This window comes from Talpa occidentalis, unplaced genomic scaffold (assembly GCF_014898055.3).
Source record: "Talpa occidentalis isolate TD23 unplaced genomic scaffold, MPIMG_talOcc4v2.1 talOcc4.15, whole genome shotgun sequence".
NCBI lineage: Eukaryota > Metazoa > Chordata > Mammalia > Eulipotyphla > Talpidae > Talpa > Talpa occidentalis.
Genome location: NW_023601543.1, coordinates 45049925 through 45058247, shown reverse-complemented (window position 1 = coordinate 45058247; position 8323 = coordinate 45049925).

Here is an 8323-nt window from a genome sequence, read left to right as displayed (position 1 = left end):
TATATCTGCCAAATGTCAGAGCATTTTAAGGAGTTTTTTGTAAATCTCAGACCATTTAGGAGTTAAACAGAATCTTAGGGACCATGAGCTAGTTTCTTGGTTTATACGACTTTAAGTCGTATGTTTGTACTTTAAGCTCTCTCTCCCTGCCTCTGGCTTTTATCAATAGTATACTATTACTCCCATTTTTCATACCTGAAAACCGAGGCCCAAAAAAATAAAGTCACTTTTCCCTAAGGTTCCAGAGTCGGGAAATGGCAGAACCAGAATTCAATACCAGGCTTTTATATTGGTTACAAATCTGTGCTCCCTCACAGTCACACTGCTGTTTACTGGAAAGAAGAGGGGAGCTTTTGAAAATGGGGTTGATGGGACAGTTGGGGGCCAATTGGTGAAGGAGCTTGTTTGCCCTGCTGAAGTGCTTGAATCGCTTCTTTTCCTCAAGGCAAGTTTGAATTGGGGTGGATCAGGCGTCCAGGTGCCCTGGGTGCCTGAAAGATGAGTGTGGTGAGGCAGGCTGATGGGGATAATGTCATAGAAAAGATAAAAGAGACAGGAGGACAAAAATCTTCATCTCAAGTCTGGGGACGACCATCCCTAGCTGTGCTTTGGTTCAGTGTCCACCATCATCGCTTGTATCCTTGGAACTGTTGGGAACTCAAGATGAAGCAAAGCAGACCCTGATTGTGTCTTAGGGTTCTGCCCCTCTGTGGGCTGTGGAAAAAACTAAAAGAGACACTGCCTCCATGCTTCCCAGCTGGCAGTAAACCCTCCCCATGACCCCAATCACTGGGGGAAAAGAACTAACCCTCCTACTCACTAGCCCTTAAATTACTGGATTTTTCTCAATGCCATTTTCACAACACTGCAGTGGTCCCCTTTCTTATTTTTTTTTAAGAGCTGGGGTACAGGCCAGAGTTGTGGAGGGTGAGAGGATTCACCAGAGACAGAGTGGGGAACAGAACAGGCAGATTGACCTAAGTACACTGCTGAGAGGAGCAGCGGGCAAGACAGGAGAAGTCTGCTGCGCCATGTGGGTTACTCCCTGGCTGGCTGGGGGATCGAACTTTTGCTGCAGTGACTGCGGAGAGCTTCATAGGCTGCATCTTAACCCCTTGCGCCACCAGGGAGTGGTCCCCTTCTTTAAAAGGCGTCAAGTCTTCCATCTTTGGGTACTCATCCCTTCCCCTTCATCCTGTAGTCACTGCTTCCTTCCTGCTTTTCTCAGTGCATTCTAGAGCCCCAGCACCCATCCCAGGGAGCCAATCACCTAAGAAACTTATCACCACAGGTTTCTAGCACTCCCTTTATTTATTTTTTTAATTAATTAATTAATTAATATTTTACATCATTGTTCATTCTTGTACAATGCATGCTTTCTCCTCTCAGATGTAGTCCCCGTAAAATTCCCACCACCAATTCACCCGTGCCTATCACCATAGTCCCCTGTACTCTTTCCTCCCCTGTTTTGATCCTTCTCCCTCCTCCTCCCCTGCAGAATGTCTCTGATTTATAGTTGCCTGCTAGTTTTGTTTTTTTTATTTATGATTGTTTTTTCATGATCCTTTATTTGATTCCCCTATATACCTCCTATAAGTGAAACCATCAGAAATTTTTCTTTTTCCTTCTGACTTATTTCACTGAGCATAATCCGTTCCAGCTCCGTCCAAGTTGCTGTGAATGGCATGAGCTTATCTTTATTGATTGCTGAATAGTATTCCATTGTGTATATATACCACTTCTTCTTGATCCAGTCATCTATTTTTGGGCATTTGGGTTGTTTCCATATCTTACCTATTGTAAATAGTGCTACAATAAACATAGGGGTGCAAGTGTCCTTTTGAATTAATGTTTTCATGTCCTTTGGGTAGATTCCTAGGAATGGAATTGCTGGGTCATATGGAAGCTCCATTTTTAGTAGCCTGAGGAACCTCCACACGAACTGGTTGGACCAGTTTGCACTCCCACCAACAGTGCAGGAGAGTTCCTTTTTCTCCACATCCTTTCCAACATTTGTTGTTGCTAGTTTTTTTGTTTTTTTTTTTTTAATATGTGCCATTCTCATTGGTGTAAGATGGTATCTCATTGTGGTTTTGATTTGCACTTTCCTGATTACAAGTGATATGGAACATTTTTTCATATACCTGTTGGCCATTTGCATTATCTCCTTTGAGAAGTGTCTGTAGCTCTTCTGCCCATTTTTTGACTGGATTATTTATTTGTTGAGTCGTGTGAGCCTTTCATAGATCTTTGTGATTGGTCCCTTATCAACTGTATGGAGTGCAAAAATATTCTCCCAATCAGAAGGGTGTCTCTTTGTTTTGGCCAATGTCTCTTTTGCTGTACAGAAGCTTTTTAGTTTAATGTAATCCACCTGTTTTTTTTTCCTTCACTTTATTTGCTTTGAGGGATGAGTCTTTAAAGATGTTACTGAGATGTATGTCAGGTAGTGTTTTACCTATATTTTCTTCTATGTATTTTATAGTTCCAGGTCTTATGTTCAATTCTTTTATCCATTTTGAGTTCTTTTTTGTGCATGCTAGCCCTCCTTTTCAATAGTCATCCACATTTACAGATCAGGAAAAAAAGAGATGGGGAGGAATTAGAGCAGTTAAGTGGAGAGAACAAAAGAGAATCCAAATAATGCTACTTTCTCCCCTTTGTGCGTCAGGCTCTGTTCAAAGCACTTCACCTATATTAGCTCTCTTAACTATTCCTCATTTCACACTTAGCCTGAAGCGAGGACTCCCATTTCCCCAGCTTCTCTGAAGGGCTTAAAAAATCTTCCTTAATTATTGTTAATTTTTGAAGTGTTATAATGTATTTTTTTAAGTCCTTATCTGTTAGAGATCCATAATGGAATGTTTTTAAATAAAATGATATGACACCTGTGATTTACATTAAAATACTCCAGTAGAAAAGAAAATGAGAGGGGGGACAGATGAACAGATTGGCAAAATGTTGATAATTATTGAAGCTTGTCAGAGGTTCATTATCCTCTTCTATTTCTCTGTGTGTTTGAAATTTTCCATAATAAAAATTTAAAAAAAAAAAAAACCTTTGCGATCTAATCTGCAAATTACTCTGAGTCACCAGTACTCACAGACCGGAAATAAGATAATGAGGCCTTGTGGGAGCCTTCAGGATGGGTAAATAGAGAGACAGATGAGGCTGAGTAGGAAGAATAGCTATTACTAATATAGAACTTTAGAGCCAGGCTTTGTTCTACAAGCTTTATAGGCATTCGGTTTTTTAAATCTCACAACAACCTTGTTAGGTAGTATATACTATTATTATGTGCCCTTAATGGGTAAGGAAACTGAGGGACAGATTTAATAACTTGCACACGTTTGCATAGCTTGTGAGTAGTAAAGCTGGGTGCCAAACCCAGGCAGCGTGGCTTTTGGTGTTTTGCTCTTAAACATCATGCTAGTTAGATATAAAAAGTAGCTGATAGCTGAAGAGGATTCATTTATCCATTTACTTAGTTATATGTTAAATATATATTGAGCTTTTACAAGATGGCCAAACAAGGATTCGGGTACTAGGGTACAACAGTGAGCAAAACATACAGGTCTTTGCTCTCAAGGAGTTTAAAGTTTGATGGGACCTGGGTGGATTGAAATGATAATCATACAAACATGTGGAAAATTACAAACCATAATGAAGGAAAACTGCAGGGAGTTCTGAGGGCCTAGGAAAAAGTACATGACCCAGTCCAGAGCGGCTAGGAGAGGTTTCTCTGAAGTAGCATTTGAGTTGAGAGTTAAGGGATAAGGAAGAATTTGCTAAACAAAAAAAGGGAAGTGAAGAGCGGTTCAGGTTGAGGGAATACCATGACGAAAGACCCCAGGCAAGAGAGAGCTTGGAGCAAAGCCTAGAATGCTTGAGTTGGACCGGTTTTTAGGAGTGCAGTCCAATGTCACACGAGAGAGAACTGCCACTGGGAAAGAAGCAAGTGACTGGTCCAAGGTTACACCCTGAATCATTGGCAGGATTCAAACCTAGGTTGCTTGACTCCAAGCCCAGAGCTGTTTCCAACACAGACTCTGGCTTCCCTGCATATGAGAAGGAAGGAGGCCAACTAGGTGTCAGCAAAATGCTGTTCTTGGGACTGAGAATGGGAGAGGATGTTTATGGAGATAGGTATAAATAACCAAATGAAATCATCATGGGCAAAGAGATCAAGTGTGGGTTTGGAGCAGAAAAATGCAATTTGGATACACAAAGAATTTGTGATTCCCGGATATCTAATTGGGTTTTTCTCCCCCTATGTCTAGCTAGGGTTCGAAAGTGGGTGGATTTTTTGAGGAGGTGAGGGGCACTGGAATTGAGGTTTTAATCCCATCTTTTGGGGTGAGGGGCCTGTCCCAGAGGAAGCAGGAGGGAAGAGGTGGGTGGGAGGGTGCACCCTTTCCGTCCTCTCAACTGTGAATTGCCTCCAGTTCTGCCAGCAGGGGGAGCCAGAAACCCAATTTCTTAAGAATGGCAACAGTCCTGACCTCTGAACTGGATAAATTGTTATGGGAAACAAGTCAAATCATTTTAAGATGTGGAAATGACCAAACTGAGAGGAAAGAGGGATCACAAAGCTGGGATTATCTGTAAGGTCTTTGTACTAAATTGCAAGGTCTCTGATGAGAGTCTTCTAAACCTACCCTCCAGTGTTTGGGCTGAAGCAGGCACCAAAGAGTAGGAAATCCGTTGACAGGACATAAATCCTTTGACAGGGTATGTCATAAAACATACCCTCCTTCACTCCTTTTGAGCTACTTCACCCACTCCCAAGACATCACAATTCTGTCTCTAACCATCATTCTCTCTCCTGAGTTTCAGATCAAGAGGGTCAAGTGGCTATAGGACATGTCTTCCTGGAAGCTCAAACCTCCCACAATTCACTACAAACCTTTTCCTTCAATATTCCCCATCTCCATGAACAGCACAACCAATCCCCCAATGCTTCATCTCAGAAACTGAGAAGCATCTTTCTAATGCACCAGTAAGTCCCATTGGTTCTGCCTCCAAGTGTATCCCAAGCCCAAACATTCTTTCCACCTCCACTGCCACCATTCCGGTCTATACCACCACCACCGCTTGTCTGGATTACCGCAACAGCCTCCTGACTTGTCTTCCTACTTTTACTTACTTATGCCGGCTCCCCACTGTCTTCAGCCCGGAAACCAGAGTGACCTTTCAAAAACACCAAGCTGATCATACTATCACACTGTCTACACCCTTCAAAACTCCTCGTTATCCTCAAAGTCAAGTCTTGCTGCCTCATCGTGGCTTGTGAGGCCTCTTGTGCCTCTCCTGCCTTATGTCTCACCCCGTCACAATCCCTACACACACACACATACACACACACACACACACACACACACACACTCTCACACGGAACCACTTCCAGTTATTCAAATGTTGCCTGCATAATTATGTGCAAAAAAAGGTAGTTCCCATTGTCAATTATAATTTATCATTTGTTCAATAAAAATTTATAAATCTGTTAAACATCAAGAACTAATATAGAGTACAGGTATACATTAGTATAGAATAATACAACCTAATGCTTGGCTTCATGAGATTGAGGTGGAAAGGAAGAAACAAATAATTTCCCCTCTACCCTTCTTAGTTTTCTGCTGGGAACCCTGTAATGAAGGACAGATTAACAGGAGAGAAAAAAAAGAGGTGTATTAACATCTCTACCTCATCTAAACATGCAAAGCATACAGGAAACATTTAGTGACTCTCCAATGATGGGCATCAGGGCCTTCAGGGACCTGGCTGTAGGGACCTCTCCAGGCATTGATTTAGGAATGCAGAGTGGGGAACCCCCTCACCCTAGGAAGATGGTCTGATGGGCAGGGGCAGCCACTGTTTACACTAGCCTAGAGACTTTGGTTCCTTAGTGTTGGGGTATCATTTAATAGGGTTAAAACTTAGTCTCCGCACTTTGCTCACCTAAACAATGGGAGACACAAAGTAGACAAGGAAGGGAAAGTGATAAAGTTTCCATGGAAACCAGGCCAAAAGAGACTATTGCAAGTCCCAAAGAATGAGGAAATGGGCCAAACAGAACCGGGACACCTCCTGTGTGGAAGGCTGAGCAAAACCTGATGTCCCAGCAGATAACAGCTGGCAAAGACGGATTCCCTGAGTCACGAAAAAGCCCAAGAAAACAGGTGATAAAGGAGGACCACAAACCCAACTTCGCACACATGTTTGAGCTACAGAACTAAGCATCTAGGCTCCCTGGGATCAATCCCATCATCTGGGCCCTCTAGGGACCCACCAAGGCACAGTCCCTGCCTATGGGACGTTTGGGAGACACACCACACTGTCAGGGTCAGACCCCTCCAAAACACAGATGCCAATTCCCCTGAAGCCAATCTTGCAGGACCTAGGGAGCCATGAGACGCTGGGCATAGCAGAGAGGTCAGCAGATGAAAGATGTCTGGGAGGCCTGACTACTACAGTGGCCCAGAGTTGAAGACAGGCATCGGGGTCATACAAGGCTCTGCCTCGCATGTGTGCTGGGGCAATCACTAGCAGGAGGAAGGTGACTTGCTGATGGCGGTGGAGGGTGGGGAGGGTCCTATTCACACAGGCCTAGACAGCCAGAATCCTGAAGGCAGGTGGGAGTGACTCGTTAGTGTGCATGCCATCCAGCTAGGCTCCCAGGTTCCCTGGCATGAGCCCACATGTATGGGATGGGTAGAAATAGGCCCCATAGAAGACAGGTACTGTCTTCCAGGGGACACACCATGTTTGACCAACTCCCAAACAGGTGTCAATGCTGCTACTTCCTCTGCCTGGATTTTTCTTCCTTTGCTTTTTGCTTCATTTTCTCCTATTCGCTCCTCAGCTCTCAGCTCAGGTCTGCCTTTTCCCAGGGACTTCTGTGATACTTCTCAACCATCATCCTTGGTGACATAATGTGACACAACCTGCCTTTATAAGATTGGATTTAGTCCCTGGAATGTGGCTGCCTGATTACCACTTTGGCTCCCCCAAGATCATTTGAGTTCTATAAGGGACAAGCCTTGTTTTTTTTTTTTTTTTCACAGTTACAGCCTCACAGCACTTCACACAGTACCTACATATTAGCTGATGAGTAAATATTTGTTGGGTGGATGGATGGGTGGATGGACGTACTGATGGATGGATACATTTGTTCATTTACTAACCCTAAAGGGGAGAAATGGGCACATGCTGTAGACTTGTAATGAGACCATGAGGGGGACTGATCACTTCAAGCAATAATGGGGCCAGGAACCAGGGCAGGGAGAAGGCCCAAGGATGCCCATCTCCGCCACTCCTCTTGCCAGCCTTGCCCCATCTCCCTCTTGAACATGCCTCAAGAGAGGCCAGTAGGGCCTCCCCGGTGGCGCAGTGGTTGAGCGCTGGGTTGTGAAGCTGCCTGCGGCCTCTGCGGCGCCGGTTCAATCCCCGACTGCTCCCCAGCCACCGGAGGAGGGTCCCACATGGCGCGCAGACCTTTCCTGCCGCCCGCTGCTCCCCTCAGCAGTGTACTTCGGTCCTTCTGCCTGCTCTGCTCCCCGCTCTGGCTCTGGTGAATTCGCTCACCCTCCCGCGCTTCTGACTGTACCCAGTGCATGTATAAACAAAACAAACAAACAAACAAATAAATAAATAAATAAAAACATGCCTCTATAAAAAAAAAGAGAGGCCAGTAGATAGCCCAGAGGGATCGCAGTTGCATCCAGGATTGGGATACTCCTTTTCTAGTCCCTTCCTAAAACTTGGGCTGAGACAAAGTGGCCCGCGCTTGGCTGTGAGATAGAGGGACAACAGCCAGCAGGTAGTGCTGATGCACTCTCCAGATGCCCTGTCCCCACCTATTTCAAAGGTATTTCTGGGAGGTCTCCATAAGGTTCTCCTTTGTTTCCCCACCTTCCTCCCATTGCACCAGAGAAACCCTTCCTCCATGGCATGGACACGTCTCCCAAAAGCTAGATTCAAGACACTTCTCAGGTGCTAGCCCAAGAAGGGACTCCCAGGGGACAACATTTGTGGGCCTTTTCCCTTACACTTCAGCACTAAAAGACACAGACAGTAAAAACTATAAGCTCTTGGGGAGTGGGGGGTTGGTAATAGGTTGGTAAAGTCCTTCCAAGACATTGAACCCCTGTCCAGATCTGAGCAGGAACTATGTGTCCCAGAGAACTGGCTTCACAGCCATCTGCTTGGAGCTTAAGGAGCCCAAGGGCCCTCGTGGGATGCTCACTTCAAATTAACCCAGAAGGGCAGAGTGAGGATGACACAGCAGAGGAAGCTTGGCCAGTCTAGGCCTCGGAAGGTGTGA